The sequence below is a fragment of the Somniosus microcephalus genome, chromosome 13, assembly GCF_052327205.1.
Source record: "Somniosus microcephalus isolate GS21.2 chromosome 13, FLI_Smic_1.0, whole genome shotgun sequence".
Taxonomy (NCBI): domain Eukaryota; kingdom Metazoa; phylum Chordata; class Chondrichthyes; order Squaliformes; family Somniosidae; genus Somniosus; species Somniosus microcephalus.
Window position 1 is genome coordinate 174,600,357 of NC_140999.1, and position 17,782 is coordinate 174,618,138.

Sequence of the window (17,782 nt, forward strand, 5' to 3'; positions counted from 1 at the left end):
TGTAATGTTTTCCTGACTGACCTGTTTGGACACCATTCGCACCTTTGATTGCTGGGATTATCTCTCTGCCGATGTGTGATAAATGGCAGTTAGAAAGATTACCTATAATCATCTGGCATTATTCTCTGACTATATAATCTGTGTCTATAGGCATCTCTCCACTTCACCTGATGAAGGAGCAGCGCTCCGAAAGCTTGTGATTTCAAATAAAACTGTTGGACTATAACCTGGTGTTGTGTGACTTCTTACAGTGGTGCATATAGGTACCAACGATATAGGTAAAAAAACGGGATGAGGTCCTAAAAGCTGAATATAGGAAGTTAGGAGGTAAATTAATAAATAGCACCTCAAAAGTAGTAATCTCAGGATTGCTACCAGTGCCACGTGCTAGTCAGAGTAGAAATAGAAGGCTATTTCAGATGAATACGTGGCTAGAGGAATGGTGCGAGGGGGAGGGATTCAAATTCCTGGGACATTGGAACCGGTTCTGGGGGAGGTGGGACCAGTTCAAACCGGACGATTTGCACCTGGGCAGGGTGGGACCGATGTCCTAGGGGGAGTGTTTGCTAGTGCTCTGGGGGAGGGTTTAAACTAAAATGGCAGGGGGTTGGGAACCTGAGCAGGGAGATAGAGGAAAGGGAAACAAGGATAAAAGCAAAAGATAGGAAGGAGAAAAACAAAAGTGGCAGTCAGAGAAATCAAGGGTTTAAATCAAACATGGCCACAGTAAATAATAATTCGAATAGGTCTAAGAGCGTTAGAAAAACAAGCCTGAAGGCTTTGTGTCTTAATGCGAGGAGCATTCGTAATAAGGTGGATGATTTAGCTGCGCAAATAAAGGTAAACGAATCAGATTTGATTGGGATTACGGAAACATGGCTCCAGGGTGGCCAAGGCTGGGAACTCAACATCCAGGGGTATTCAATATTCAGGAAAGATAGGCAAAAAGGAAAGGGAGGTGGAGTAGCATTGCTGGTTAAAGAAGGGATTAACACAATTGTAAGGAAGGATATTAGCTCTGATGATGTGGAATCTGTATGGGTAGAAAATGTTAGTGGGAGTGGTATATAGACCTCCAAACAGTAATGCAGAGGTTGGGGATGGCATTAAAGGGGAAATTAGAGAAGCGTGCAATAAGGGCACAGCAGTCATCATGGGTGACTTTAATCTACATATAGATTGGGCTAACCAAATTAGTAACAATACTGTGGAGGAGGAATTCCTGGAGTGTTTACGGGATGGTTTCCTGGACCAATATGTCGAGGAACCAACCAGAGATCGGGCCATTTTAAACTGGGTATTATGTAACGAGAAAGGATTAATTAGCAATCTTGTTGTACGAGGCCCCTTGGGTCGGAGCGATCATAATATGATAGAATTCTTCATTGAGATGGAGAATGAAGCACTTAACTCAGAGACAAGGGTCCTGAATTTAAATAAAGGAAACTACGATGGTCTGAGGCGCGTGTTGGGTAGGATTGATTGGGGAATGTCACTCAAAGGGTTGACGGTGGATAGACAATGGCAAACATTCCAAGACTGCATGGATGAACTATAGAATTTGTTCATCCCAGTATGGCATGAAAATAAAACAAAAAAGGTGACTCAACCGTGGCTAACAAGGGAAATTAGGGATAGCATAAGATCCAAGGAGAGGACATATAAATTGGCCAGTAAATCTGAGGATTGGGAGCAGTTCAGGATTCAACAAAGGAGGACAAAGGGATTAATTAAGAAAGGGAAAATAGAATATGAGAGTAAGCTTGCAGGGAACATAAAAACTGACTGTAAAAACTTTTATAGATATGTGAAGAGAAAAAGATTGGTGCAGTCAAGCGTAGGTCCCTTGCAGTCAGAACCAAGGGAATTTATAATGGGGAACAAAGAAATGGAAGACCAATTAAATACATATTTTGGTTCTGTCTTCACAAGGGAGGACACAAATAACCTCCCAGAGATGTTGGGGGACATAGGGTCTAATGACAGGGAGGAACTGAAAGAAATCAATATTTTTAGGGAAATGGTGTTAGGGAAATTGATGGGATTGAAGGCCGATAAATCCCCAGGGTCTGATAATCTACATCCTAGGGTACTTAAGGAAGTGACCCTAGAAATAGTAGATGCATTGCTGATCATCTTCCAACATTCGATGAAATCTGGAACAGTACCCATGGATTGGAGAGTAGCTAATGTTACCCCACTATTCAAAAAAGGTGGTAGGAGAAAACAGGGAATTACAGACCGGTAAGCCTGACATCGGTAGTGGGGAAAATGCTAGAGTCCATTATAAAAGATGTAATAGCAGAGCACTTGGAAAACAGTGACAGGATCGGACAAAGTCAACATGGATTTACAAAAGGTAAATTGTGCTTGACTAATCTACTGGAATTTTTTGAGGATGCAACTGGTAAAATAGATAAGGGAGAACCAGTGGATGTGGTATATTTGGACTTTCAGAAGGCTTTTGATAAGGTCCCGCATAAGAGATGAGCATGTAAAGTTAAGGCACATGGGATTGGGGGCAAGGTATTGACTTGGATAGAGAACTGGTTGGCAGACAGAAAGCAAAGAGTTGGAATAAACGGGTCTTTTTCCGAGTGGCAGGCAGTGACTAATGGGGTACTGCAGGGATCGGTCCTTGGACCCCAGCTATTCACAATATATATTAATGATCTAGACAAAGGAACTAGATGTAATATCTCCAAATTTGCAGACGACACAAAGCTGGGTGGGCGTGTGTGCTGTGAGGAGGATACCGAGAAACTCCAGGATGATTTGGACAGGTTGGGCGATTGGGCAGAAGCATGGCAAATGCAATATAACGTGGATAAATGCGAGGTTAACCACTTTGGTGTCAAAAACAGGAAGGCAGGTTATTATCTGAATGGCAATAGATTGGGAGAAGGGGAAGTGCAACGAGACCTGGGTGTCCTTGTGCACCAGTCGCTGAAGGTAAGCATGCAGGTGCAGCAGGCAGTTAAGAAGGCAAATGGTATGTTGGCCTTCATAGCGAGAGGGTTTGAGTACAGGAACAAGGATGTCTTGCTGCATTTGTTCTTGCCATGGAAGGAGTGCAGCGAAGATTCACCAGACTGATACCTGGGATGGCAGGAATGACGTATGAGGAGAGATTGGGTCGATTGGGCTTGTACTCGCTGGAGTTTAGAAGAATGAGAGGGGATCTCATTGAAACTTAAAGAATTTTGACAGGACTGGACAGACTAGATGCAGGAAGGATGTTCCTGATGGTCGGGGAGTCCAGAACCAGGGGTCACAGTCTAAGGATAAGGGGTAGGCCATTTAGGACAGGAATGAGGAGGATTTCCTTCACCCAGAGAGTGGTGAAGCTGTGGAATTCTCTATCACAGAAGGCAGTAGAGGCCAATTCATTAAATATATTCAAGAAGGAGTTGGATATATTTCTTAAGGCTAAAGGGATCAAGGGGTATGGGGAGAAAGCAGGGACTGGGTACTGAATTTGGATGATCAGCCATGATCGCATTGAATGGCGGAGCAGGCTCGAGGGGCCGAATGGCCTACTCCTGCTCCTATCTTCTATGTTTCTATGTTTCTATACACCAAGTCACACACCATCCTGACCTGGACATATCACCGTCGCTGAGTTAAAATCCAGGAACTCCCTACCCAACAGCATTATGGGAGTACCTTCACAACACGGACTGCAGCAGTTCAAGAAGAAGGCTCACCACCAACTTCTCAAGGTCAAATGACCAGATAATCTGTTTTTTTTAGTGATATTGGTTAAGGGATAATTATTAGCCAGTACACCGAGGAGAACTCCCTTTTTTTTAATTGGTTCCTGGGATTTGGGCATCGCTGGCAAGGCCAGCATTTATTGCCCATCCCTAATTATGCTGGAGAAGGTGGTGGTGAGCCGCCTTCTTGAACCGCTGCAGTCCATGCGGTGAAGGTACTCCCATAGTGCTGTTAGGGAGGGAGTTCCAGGATTTTGACCCAGCTTGAAGGATTTTTGAAGGATCGGCAATATACTTTTAAGTCAGGATGGTGTGTGACTTGAAGGGGAACTTGCAGATGATGGTGTTCCCATGCGTCTGCTGCCCTTGTCCTTCTAGGTGCTACAGGTCGTGGGTTTGGGAAGTGCTGTTGAAGAAGCCTTGGCGAGTTGCTGCAGTGCACCTTGTAGATGGTTTACACTGCAGCCATGGTGCACCGGTGGTGGAGGGAGTGAATGTTTAAGATGGATGGGATGCAAGTAAAGCAGGCTAATTTGTCCTGGATGGTGTCGAGCTCCTTGAGTGTTGTTGGAGCTGCACTCATCCAGGCAAGTGGAGAGTATTCCATCACACTCCTTACTTGTGCCTTGTAGATGGTAGAAAGGCGTTTGGGGAGTCAGGAGGTGAGACACTCACCGCAGAATACCTAGCCTCTGACCTGCTCATGCTGTTTCTGTTGTTTAGCATGCATGTAGTCCTGTGTTGCAGCTTCCCCAGGTTGGCACTTCATTTATGGTGCATCTGGTGCTGCTCCTGGCATGCTCTTCTACACTCCTCATTGAACCAGGGTTGGTCACCTGGCTTGATGTTAATGGAAGAGTGAGGGGTATGCCGGCCATGAGGTTACAGATTGTGGTGGAATACAATTCTGCTGCTGCTGATGGCCCACAGCGCCTCATGAATGCCCAGTTTTGAGCTGCTAGATCTATTCTGAATCTATCTCATTTAGCCCCACAACAAAATCATAGAATCATAGAATGGTTACAGCACGGAAGAAGGTTTTTCGGCCTATCGAGCCCGTGCCTGCTCTCTGCAAGAGCACTTCAGCTAATCCCACCCGCCCCCCCCGCCACCCCCACTCCCCTGCCCTTTCCCCGTAGCCCTGCAAATTTCTTTCCTTCAGATGCTTATCCAACTCCCTTTTGAAAGTCATGGTTGAATCTGCCTCCACCACCTTTTCAGGCAGTGCATTCGAGATCTTAACCACGCGCTGCGTAAAAAAGTTTTTTCTTATGTCGCCTTTGGTTCTTTTGCCAATCACCTTAAATCTGTGTCCTCTGGTTCTCGACCCTTCTGCCAATGGGAACAGTTTCTCTCTATCTACTCTGTCCAGACTCCCCATGATTTTGAACACCTCTATCAAATCTCCTCTCAATCTTCTCTGCTCCAAGGAGAACAACCCCAGCTTCTCCAGTCTATCAACGTAACTGAAGTCCCTCATTCCTGGAATCATTCTCATAAATCTTTTCTGCACCCTCTCTAAGGCCTTCACATCCTTCCTAAAGTGCGGTGTCCAGAATTGGACACAATACTCCAGTTGGGGCTGAACCAGTGTTTTATACAGGTTCATCATAATTTCCACACTTTTGTACTCTGTACCTCTATTCATGAAGCCCAGGATCCCGTAAGCCTTTTTAACTGCTTTCTCAACCTGCCCTGCCACCTTCAACAATTTGTACACACACACACCCAGGTTTCTCTGTTTGTGCACCCCCTTAAGGATTGTACCATTTAGTTTATATGTCCTCTCCTCATTCTTTCTACCAAAGTGTATCACTTCACACTTTTCTGCGTTAAATTTCATCTGCCACGTGTCCGCCCATTTCACCAGTCTGTCTATGTCTTCCTGAAATCTATCACTCTCCTCCTATCTGTTCACTATACTGCCAAGTTTAGTGTCATCTGCAAATTTTGAAATTGTGCCCTGTACACCCACGTCCAAGTCATTAATATATATATAAAGAAAAGCAGTGGTCCTAGAACCAACCCCTGAGGAACACCACTGTATACCTTCCTCCAGTCCAAAAGATAACTGTTCACCACTACTCTCTGTTTCCTATCACTTAGCCAATTTTGTATCCTTGCTGCCACTGTCCCTTTTATTCCATGGGCTGCAACTTTGCTGGCAAGCCTATTTTGCGGCACTTTGTCGAATGCCTTTTGGAAATCCATATACACCATGTCAACCGCATTACCCTCATCAAACCTCTCTGTTACCTCATGAAAGAACTCAATCAAGTCAGTTAAACACGATTTTCCTTTAACAAATCCGTGCTGGCTTTCCTTAATTAATCCACACTTGTCCAAGTGACTGTTAATTTTGTCCCTGATTACTGTTTCTAAAAGCTTCACCACTACCAAGGTCAAACTGACTGGCCTGTAGTTGCTAGATTTATCTTTACACCCTTTTTTGAACAATGGTGTAACATTTGGAGGGTGTCCTCAGTGTGAAGACGGGATTTCGTCTTCACAAGGGCTGTGCAGTGGCCACTGCTACCACTACTGTCATGGACAGATGCATCTGTGACAGGTAGATTGGTGAGGACAAGGTCAAGTACGTGCTTCCCTCGTGTTGGTTCTCTCACCACCTGCTGCAGGCCCAGTCTAGCAGTTGTGTCCCTCAGGACACGGCCAGCTTGGTCAGTAGTGGTGCTATCGAGCCACTCTTGATGATGGACGTTGAAGTCCCCACCCAGAGTACATTCTGTGCCCTTGCTACTCTCAGTGCTTCTTCCAAGTAGTGTTCAACATGGAGGAGTACTGATTCATCAGCTGAGGGAGGGCGGTAGGTGGTAATCAGCAGGAGGTTTCCTTGCCCATGTTTGACCTGATGCCATGAGACTTCATGAGGTCCGGAGTCATTGTTGAGGACTCCCAGGGCCACTCCCTCCCGACTGTATAACATTGTGCCGCAACCTCTGGTGGGTCTGTCCTGCCTGTGGGACAGGACATACCAAGCGATGGTGATGGAGGAGTCTGGGACATTGGCAGAAAGGTATGATGCTGTTGCATCTGACAGTACAGCACTCCCTCAGTACTGAAGTGCCACTATATGAGTGTCCTTGTACACGAATCACAGTAATTTAACATGCAGGTACAGCAAGCGATTAGGAAAGCAAATGGTTTATTACAAAAGGATTGGAGTATAAGAGTAAAGAATTCTTACTGCAATTATATAGGGCCTTGGCGAGAGCACACCTGGAGCAAAGTACCCTCTAATTTGTTTTTTGGTGGTGCAGCCCTTCACTGCCCATGCAAATTTCAACACATGTGCGTTTTTTCCATTCAAAAGCCGGAGACTGGCCTGCGCGGGACCTCCAGACTGCCACGTGGCCACACAGCTTAACAGGAACATTGATCTGGAGTACTGTGTACCTAAGGAAGGATGTACTTGCCTTAGAGGGAGTGCAACAAAAGTCCACTAGATTCCTGGGATGGTGGGGAGGGGCTTGTCCAATGAGGAGAGATTGAGTAGACTAGGCCTATATTCCCTGGAGTTTAGAAGAATGAGAGGTGACCTCATTGATACTTTAAAAATTCTTAAGGGGCTTGACAGGATAAATGCTGGGAGCATGTTTCCCCTGGCTGAGGAGTCTAGAACTAGGAGTCACAGGCCTAGAAATTCGGTTGGCTTTGCGCCCAGTTTTCGCCCAAAGAGGGCTTTTGCGCCAATAGAGGAGTTCGCGCTGATATTCAGCGCTGCGGTAATGGCGGCGGTAGCCGGTAGCGCTGCGCCGGCACCGATGACGTCATCGGTGTGCGCAGTGCCCCGGTTCCGCCCCAATGCCGGCCCGAATCCCATATTCAGTTGCCGCCGCCTCCTCCGTGGCGGCCGCTACTTACATCCGGAGACCAGGGCCTTACTGCAGCCTTAGTGGGGCGCATAAAGGTGGAGGTGCGGCCGGCCGCTTTTTCGGCGGCCGCCTGCCCGCACCTCCTTCCCCGGCCTCCTCCACCGCTCCCCCCCCCCGCGGCATTGCCGGCTGCTTTCCGTGAGCCCGGCACTTCTCCGTGGTGCCAGGCTCATTTGCCGGCACAATCCAGCGGCGATCTCCCCGTTGCAGGCACCTCCACCTTAAGAGAAGGAGGAGGCCTGCAGTACCGCAGCCTGCCGCACCGCATCGGGTGGCGCAGCGGCGCCTACAGCGCTGAAATTCAGTTTCAGCGCCCCAAGCGGGGGCGGCCACACCCTGGAATAGCGCCCAGTTCCGGATTGGGGCGCAGAAGCCGAATATCTGACGGTCGCTAATGGCTCCCCGCCCAGCGCTAACTTTTGGGCGCAAACCAGCTGGCGGGCCCAAACTGAATTTCTAGGCCACAGTCTCTGAATAAGGGGTTGGCCATTTAGGACTGAGATGAGGAGAAATTTCTTCACTCTGAGGGTGGTGAATCTTTGGATTTCTCTACCCCAGAGGGCTGTGGAGGCTCAGTCATTGAGTATATTCAAGACAGAGATCGATAGATTTTTTTATACCAAGGGAACCAAGAGATATGGGGATAGTGCGGGAAGGTGGAGTTGAGGTAGAAGATCAGGCATGATCTTATTGAATGGTGGAGCAGGCTCAAAGAATGGCCTATTCCTGCTCCTATTTCTTATGTTCTTATATTCTTATATATTTCCCCCTTTATGGCTTTTTCCACCTGCAATCAACCTGTGTATCTGCATCTCTACAGATATCAGTACCTGGGCACTCATATTTCAATCCATTTGGATTAAAGATGGCAAATCAAATCCAAAATTATTGATGCATTCTGCAGATTTGGGTTTCTGTTGGTTGGCTACAAACACTAGTGCAATGATAGAGTGTCTTATCCTGTGCTGCTTTATTCTAGGAAGGGATAAGTGGTGTCAGATTTATGTACTCAGCTCTTTTAAAAACGCATGCAGTAAAACTATAAAGATTTTACTAATTAGTAGTCTTGGCACAGAGCTTCACACAATGGGAGCCTATATGCGGAACTAGGACACAAAGGTCGACACGCCCTGCACAATTTTCCATCCAGTAAAATGAATGGATGGCAAGTTTTTGCATGAAGTGTGCCAACCTCCTTGGCTGAATTCCTGATCTGCAATCCTGTTGTGCAAAGTTCTTTGCCACGTTCACTAACTTGTAAAATCTTAGCTCTTAAAAAAAAAAAGACCTGCATTTCTATAGCACCTTTCACGACCCCAGGACGTCCCAAAGCGCTTTACAGCCAATGAAGTACTTTCGAAGAGGCATCACTGTTGTCATGTAGGAAACATGACAGTGTTACTGCTGCCACACCACCAATTTTATATTTGTTGCATGAACAAGTATTTTATAATGCCAAATGGAGCCCCTTGGCTAATAATGGGGATTCTACAAGGCTATATTGTAGCTACATTTCCTTCATCCACAGTAATGGGGCAGGAAAGCACTGAAAAGTCTAATCTGTTGTTCCAAACCATAATACTATTTACGTGCTTTAAAAACAATTGGGCTTTATGCTGGGACCTTATGAATAATATCAGGACAAAAATGCATCTGTAGTGCAACAACTGCCTGAAAGCCGATACAGGTAATGTAATACCGTAATTTAGTATAATATAGAAAAGTAGATCACTGTTGTACTGTGCCAATAGTATATATTCCTCAGAATTCCCAATCAATCTTAATATGAAACTTGCTTGCTGTCCTAATGTGTTACATTATAATTCAAAACTGTAGAATTCAGAAAGTCCGAAATATCTTAAGAACACATTTAATGTCATAATTGTGCTCAGGTTAAAGCACCTCAGCTAGCAATTAATCTTAAATAAACATAATGGGGGAAAAATTGGGTGGCGCACCTTTTGGGGCGCTAATGTCACCGGGGTGTGAGAAAGTTAGCGCCCCTCCGCTGTAAATTCAGTAGTAGTGCCCCAAGCAGGAGGTGGCGCATTACTGGAAGCTACTACTGAATCTGACGGCTCTACGTGCAACAGCGCCACGTCATTGCACACACCAAGGCCCCGCTGGACCACCGGGGAGTGGGGTGCCAAGAAAACAGCCTGGCACTAACGAGAGGCGCAAATCAACCCAATTTTCCCCCAACATCTCTCTGATTAGTCCTAAGAACAGTGACTGGTTCCCCTAAAGGTATAGAGGGTATACGCACTGTTGGGTATAGTATGAAGCTAAACAGGCCAGAAGATCCGAGCTTTGATTCCCTATCTGTGTTCAGTTAACAGGTCGCAGTGCAGTTTTCTTTTATTGATTCACAGGACGTGGGCGTCACTGGCAAGGTATTTATTACCCATCCCTAATTGCCATTAAAAATCAACCACATTGCTGTGGGTCTAGAGTCACATATAGGCCAGACTGGGTAAGGTCAGCAGATTTCTTTTCTCCTAAAGGACATGAGTGAACCAAATGGGTTTTTACATTAATTACATGATACTAGCTTTTTAATTACAGATTAATTTATTAACTGAATTTAAATTCCCCAGCCGCTGTGATGAGATTTGAATCTGTCTGACAGACCTCAGGATTACTAGTCCCAGTAACATAACCACTATGCTACCGTTCCCATTTGCCTCAGTGTCATTGAGTTAGAGTGGGGGAAATGAAAATTCAGGCAAGGCTCTCACTCCTACTTGCAATCCAGCGAGCCCTGTGCTGGGAAGTGCTTGCTTGTGGCCATCTGGTCAGTACAGGAACGAGGATCAACTGTGAGATCTTCCACAGGAGAATAGTCAACTCACTGTCCAGCCTCACATATGAAAGATGGCCACTTGGGTGAGGTACCAGAGAGCTGCCAGTGCCTGTGGAACTGAACATGAGTCAGTGCACTCATGAAAGGAAGGGAGAAAAGTTGGGGCGAGAACATTTGCTCTTCAATTCTAACAGTTGCATATGGTAATATTTTAAAAATGGATATTTTCACCCTGATACAAAAAGAAACACATTTAATATCAATACAAGAGAAGCAATAAAATAGAGCAAACCCACTCACGAAGTAAAGGTAAAGCAGAGGAGCATACATCCATCACATCACAAGGGGTAATTACCATGATTAATAAAGAAATGAATCTGCATTGCACAATGATTAATAACGGAATGATTGTAGAATTATTTAGGGCACTCTCTCTTGAGTTCATCTGTCCTTCACCCCTCATCTGCTTTTTGCCGGATTTCCACAATCTAGTCTCCTCGTTTCTGTTCCACTTCTTCACTTGTGCAAGAGGGCAAAGTGCAGTAGTGGCACGGCACACTGCTTTAAACGTTTCATTGAGCAGAAAAGATGCATTCGTCTTCTTCAAATGAGCAGAGAATATTCATTTTATGAGTAGCGATAATCTGTAAAATCATGCCAATTACACTAAATTAACATATGTGAATTCAACCTCGTTTTATATTTGCACGTAAAGCTAATTAATAAGTGGACCTTGGCCTCGAGCTCAAAAATCCTATCTTTCTGTAACTGTGAGGATAATCATGATGCTAAAAGGAGTGTTTGAATTAAGTGTGCTAATTAGATTTAATTTGAACATGTCTATTAGGTTAATTACAAAATCAGCCTTTTACTATAACTCAACCCACGAATGCATGTTTCGCGTACAAAGTGTTATGTTATTGCTGTGCTTATTAATGCTGTCTCCAGCTCACCATTTCTTTGATTTAAGAAATCCACTTGATGCAATAAACTTGGCTGGCAAAATGATTATAAGAGAACCCAGTTGTTGCTTGTAAATGTGGTACTGGGCACTGGAAGAGAAGTGGTGGCTGGGTGCAAAGGTCACAGAATCAGGAGAACAGAGCCATTTAACACTTTCTACTGCACGTCAGTTCTGCAGCCAGTCTGCTGCACTTTGTACGCTGGAGTGCCTGCACGCAGTTCATGCCTTAGCCTCATTAAGCCCCCAGACTTGATGCAAAAATCCTACGGTTCTGTAAGATTTGGCCCAGTTTTGCACATTTTTCCTTCAGTAGCCATTTGCGATGAGTGATTAAAGGGGAACATTTTTTTCTTTGCTATATATAAAGTAATTATTTTTTATTAAACAGTTATCCATATTTCTGACCACCTTTGAAGCATAGGGGGAAAAAATTGGTATCGACCATTTTGGGGCACTAAAATTTAGCGCCTGCCGCAAATTATCGCCGGCGACTGGGAAATACATCTCCAGCGCCCCTGGAGGTGATTGGAGCGCTAAATCAAGTGCTACACACTTCTCTTAGGGCACTAACGTCGGGGAACGGGGCGCTACCCCAGAGCGCTATTCAAGCTCAGGTGATGTCAATCACCTTGCACTCAGATATGCTGGCGCCTGCCAGTTCTTAAAGGGGCGGGTCCACCATGCTGCACAACCTCACCCTGCCCATTGCTGCGTTTGACCTGGGCCTGCAAGGAGGTGCCAATCTTCAACACTGATTATCATGGCTACTCTGAGGCCCAGGGAGAGAGCTCGCCAGTTTAGCGACCAGACATTGGTGGCTCTGGTTGTGGTTGTGGAACGCTGATGGGCAGGGCTGTTTCCAGACACTGGCAGGAGGCCATTGCCCTGAGAGTTTACAAGGGTGAGGAGGGAGGTTGCCCATTACATATCGTCCAGGAGCCCGGTCCAAAGGACTCATACGCAGTGCCGCAAGAAGTTCAAAGATCTCACTCGGGTGGACAGGGTGAGTAGATTCTTGAAGTAGCTTTAAGTCCCATCATCTCAACATCACTCTGTGCATAGACGGTATAAAGTGCCAAATCCCCAACACTCACCCAACAACGATGCCCATCTACTAAAAGTCACATCCACATCCCACACCATGCAGACATTAATGGCTATTCAACTATGGTAGGCACATATGCCCAACACATGGCTGCACACTCACTCACACGCTGTCCTTTTTCCTGCAGGCCAAGCATTCCCATAACAGGAGGGAGAAACAATGCATGGGAGGAGGTCAGGCAGACCTGCACCCCCTCACACAGCTGGAGGAGCGAATCTACAGGCTCATCGCCAGTCATGTCGTGGGCGTTGGGGCAGTTCGAGAGGTCGACCCCCTTGGGGACAGCAACGGTTTGTTCATTAGCTTTATCTCCTCTCTCATACCATTTTCCCCTCACAACACCAGCTTTTCCCACTTTCCATCTAACTATACTGTCTCCATTCCTTCCTGACCCCTGCCCTCACATTAAAGCCACTCTTGTACCTTCCTGCTTTCAGATAGTGAGCCATCATCTGACCAGCCAGTCCCTCAGCCTCCCAGTGGCAGCGATGCAGGACAGGAAGCGGAACACCAAGCCGGAGCCTCACCATCTGCGTCTCCCGAGGGCGAGGCACCCGATACTGGGGCCACGCGTTCACTAGAGGGGAGCAGAGGAAATGGCTCTGGTGTGGGTGAAGCTCCGGGACCCAGCGGGCTGCAGCAAAGCCATGGGGGAAGGGAAGCTCGGGGGCCATCTCCCCGGAGGGTGAGTGCACGCACGAGTTCTGCTGTACAGGACTCGGATGAGGACCTTGATATCGCGGCCATGAATACTCAGGCGATGAGCATGCATACGGAGCTCATGGGTGCAATGGCAAGGGTGCCCGACAGCATGGATGCACTGGCTAGGAGCGTGGAGGAGTCCGTCGCCAGCACAGCTGTCATCTGTGCGCAAACCCTCAAACCCATCCTTGCCTCGTTGCAGAGGATGGTTGAATTGCAGAGAGACCGTGGGGAACCAGAGCCCATGCAGCGTGTAATGGGTGAGGTGGCAGCATCTATTGCGACACAGGCCAAGGCAATGCAACGGCTTAGTGCTGGAATCGAGTCATTGGTTGGTGCCATCCAATCTCAGACTGCTCTCATGCAGTCTCAGATTGATGCCACGCAAGCGCTGACTGCTGCCATCGTCGCTGGGTCGCCCACAGTCCACCGGGGATCTCACGGTGCCGCAGCAGGCCAGCAATCTGTGCTCGAGCAGGTAGCTCCGGGTGCTGAGGTGCTGCCCTGTGGGAGTGGCAGTGTGTCAGTCGAGCAGGAAGGTGCTGTCCTCTCTCAGGGTGACAGCATTCCTGCTGCCACCACTGCCACTCCGCCATTGCACTTGCCACAGCCTGTAACCCAGCCAGCCCAGACTGTTGCCGCCCATGCAGAGTTGGTGCAATCTGCAGCCGGGCTCTCCAAGCCCAGAGCTGGTCGAGGGCGTCCTTCAAGGGCATCTGCAGTCTCTGCATCCAACACTCAGCAGCCTTCCGCCAGCCTTGCTGCAGCCACTGGGGCCACATTACAGAGGAGCAGTAGGGTGGGAAGGGGGGAAGTGCGAAGGGGAGGGAGATCATTGAAAAAGGCCAAATAACTAAAAATGTTCTAACATATGGGGGGGGAGTGTTTATAACAAAGTTGGATGTGTATATGTAAATATGTAAGACTTATTTCAATGTGGTAAGAACCAGTTTTGTTTGTTAATGAATTCTTGTGTTTGTTTGTTATTGGTTGTGCTTAATAACACACAGTTGTTCAGAAAAATAAACATTTTTATTGAAACGTTGCAAATTTCCTCATGTTACTCATGTTACCGGTAATAGGGGCTGCGGGATGGCTGTAATGATGTGCTTGTTGATCTCAAAAGCCATCTTCTCTGTCATTCATCAGAAGTGCTGTCTTATGAGGCGTTCACAAACGGCCCTTGCAGAGGCAACATTGAGCGCCTCCCTCCCACATTGTTGCTGTTCATCCTCCTCTTCATCCTTCTCCTCCGCCTCCTCCTCCTCCTTTCCCTCTTCCTCCTCCTGAGGTGGTGCACCAATCCCTGGTGGCAATGGCTGGTTCCTCATAATTGTGAGGTTGTGAAGCATGCAGCACACAACAATGAAAACCGATACTCGATCGGGAGAGTGCTGCAGGGCTCCTCCAGAGTGGTCAAGACACTGGAACCGTTGCTTCAACAGGCCGATCGCCTGTTGAATGAGGTTCCTAGTGGCGCTATGGCTCTCATTGTATGCGAGCTCAGCAGGTGTGTTGGGGTTACGGAGCAGTGTCATCAGCCAGGTGCAGAGTGGATAACCCTTGTCCCCGAGCAGCCAGCCACGAGGTTCATACGGCGGTTGGAACAGGTCTCGGACACCAGTCTGGCGCAGGATAAAGGCATCGTAGCTGCTGCCAGGATAGCGGGCATTGACGGCGAGGATGCGCTGTCTGTGGACACAAACCAACTGGATGTTCAGAGAGTGGAAGCCTTCTCTCTGCGCCTCCGCTGCCTCCGATGGTGAAGCTGAAGGACAAGGCCCTGTGCTAGTACAGCTCCCATTAAATCTTCTAAATATGATAGTGTGGCGACGCGCCACTACTGGACATAATCCGCTCACGGCGGCACGGACAGTTTAAGCAGACGCCCCCAGCCAGGGGCCCTTTCCTCCAGCAACTTGTTTCCTGCAGGGACAGGCTGCCGGGAGCACTTCCTGTCTGGGGAGTATTTAAGTGGTTGCGTGGGCTTTTCCAGTTCCTCTTTGCCATGAGGTTGATTAAAGCAGTTGTGTTTCACTAACTCTGGTCTCGACTCCCACGTTTGCCGCGGTATCTCAACACTGGTGACCCCGACGCTCAGGACGAATCCTAAGCTAGCATGGCGGATACAAACGCAGTCACGGTTAAACTACCGGACTTTTGGGAGAACCTGGCCGAAGCCTGGTTTGTTCAAGCCGAGTCCAGATTCCGGCTGAAACACATTACAGTCGACGCCACGAAGTATGACTACCTCGTCGCCTCTCTCACCTACGCCACAGTCCCCAAGGTTTGGGCAGCGCTGCAGGAGCCACCAGCGGAAGGCAAGTACGAACATCTGAAGGCTGCGCTCCTTAAAAAATTTCAAACGTCCTCTTACCAGCGCAACTGCCAACTCCTCGACCTCCCCGGCCTTGGTGATGCTTCACCGTTGGATCTGCTTTCCCACATGCTGTCCCTCTCGGACGACAAAAACACCGGCGCCCTCTTTCGCACGCATTTCATTCGGCAGCTCCCCGCCAGCATCCGCCCGCTCATTGTGGAATCTGGCTCTACGGACCTGAATGAGATAGCCGAAAAGGCCGACCGGCTGCTCTCTGCGCAGTCTGCCCGCGACGTCGCACCCGACCTCACGGCAACGACCACGCGGTCTTCCCGGCCCACTAGGCCCGACCGCCCTACCACTCCGGGTCACTGCTACTACCACACCCGTTTTGGCACTAGGGCCCAACGCTGCACGCCACCGTGCACTTTCAAACCCCCCCCCGGCACCGGCCCCCACGATGGCTGCGGGGCAAAAGGGGCCTCTACTGTACGTCACCGACGACAGCACCAACCGCCGATTTCTGTGCGACACAGGGGCCCAGCACAGCATCACCCCCGCCTCCGCCCTCGAAATCCAATGCGGCGCATGGGGTATCACGCTGGCCGCAGCCAATGGCTCTGACATCCGCACATATGGCACCCGCATGGTCACGCTCAACCTCGCAGGCCGCCGCTACCGCTGGGAGTTCCTCACAGCCAGGGTCCTCTGCCCACTCATCGGCGCCGACTTCCTACGCGCCCACGGCCTCCTTGTCGACATTCCGAGGCACCGCCTCGTCGACATCAACACTATGGCCCCCATCCCTGGCGCATTTACCCCGGCCCGTTCAGCCGGCCTGACGACCTACTGCCTCGCCAGAGCCACGGACGACTACTCGGCACTTCTAGCCGAGTTTCCTGCCCTCACTAACCCGACCTTTTCGGCCAAAGCCACCAAACATGGTGTGGAGCACTATATCCCCACCACCGGCCCCCCGGTTTCTGCCCACGCCCGCAGACTCAACCCGGCCAAGCTGGAAATCGCGCGGGCCGAGTTCACCACCATGGAACAACTCAGCATCATCCGCCGCTCCAGCAGCCCTTGGGCCTCGCCCCTCCACATCGCCCCCAAGCCTGGCGGAGGCTGGCGCCCTTGCGGGGACTACCGCCGCCTCAACGACGCCACCACCCCGACCGATACCCGGTGCCGCACATCCAGGACTTCTCGGCCCGACTGGCCGGATGAACCGTCTTTTCCAAGGTCGACCTGGTGCGCGGTTACCACCAAGTCCCCGTACACCCCGCGGACATCCCCAAAACGGCCGTCATCACCCCATTCGGCCTGTTCGAGTTCCTGAGGATGCCCTTCGGCCTCAAGAATGCAGCCCAGGCTTTCCAGCGCCTTATGGACTCAGTCCTCCGGGACCTGAACTTCCTATTTGTCTATCTAGACGACATTCTCGTGGCCAGCTCCTCCCAACAGGAACACCTCGAACACATTCGCATCCTGTTCAGGCGCCTAGCCCAACACGGGCTCATCCTCAGCCCGGCGAAGTGCCAATTCGGCCTAACCGAGATCGATTTTCTCGGTCACCACATCACCCCTGCTGGGGCCGTCCCCCTGCCCAACAAGGTGCAGGCCGTCCAGCAATTCCCCCGCCCCAAAACCATCAAGGGCCTCCAGGAGTTCCTCGGGATGGTGAACTTCTACAATAGGTTCATCCCCAGCGCTGCAGCCCTCATGAAGCCCCTATACGACTCCCTCCGAGGTAAATCCGGCAAGATGGCCGTAGCCTGGACCACTGACACGTCAGCCGCCTTCGACGCCACCAAAAACGCGCTCACCGACGCCACCCTGCTCACGCACCCGAGGGCCGATGCCCGGGTCGCGCTCACCACCGACGCCTCCAACCACGCGGTCGGAGCCGTGTTCGAGCAGTGGGTCAATGGCGCGTGGCAGCCACTGGCCTTCTACAGCCGCCAACTGCGCCCCCCGGAGGTCAAATACTCTACTTTCGACCGCGAGCTTCTCGCGCTCCACCTGTCGGTCCGCCATTTCAGGTTCCTCCCGGCGGGCCGCCCCTTCACCGCGTACGTGGACCACAAGCCGCTCACATACGCGATGGCCAAGCACACCGAACCCTGGTCCGCTAGGCAGCAACGCCAGCTCGCGGCCGTGTCCGAGCTTACTACGGACATCCAGCACGTCTCCGGTAGAGACAACGTTGTCGCCGACTGCCTTTCCCGTCCCGCCATCTGCGCGAATCACCTCGCGGTCAACTACGCGCAACTAGCAGC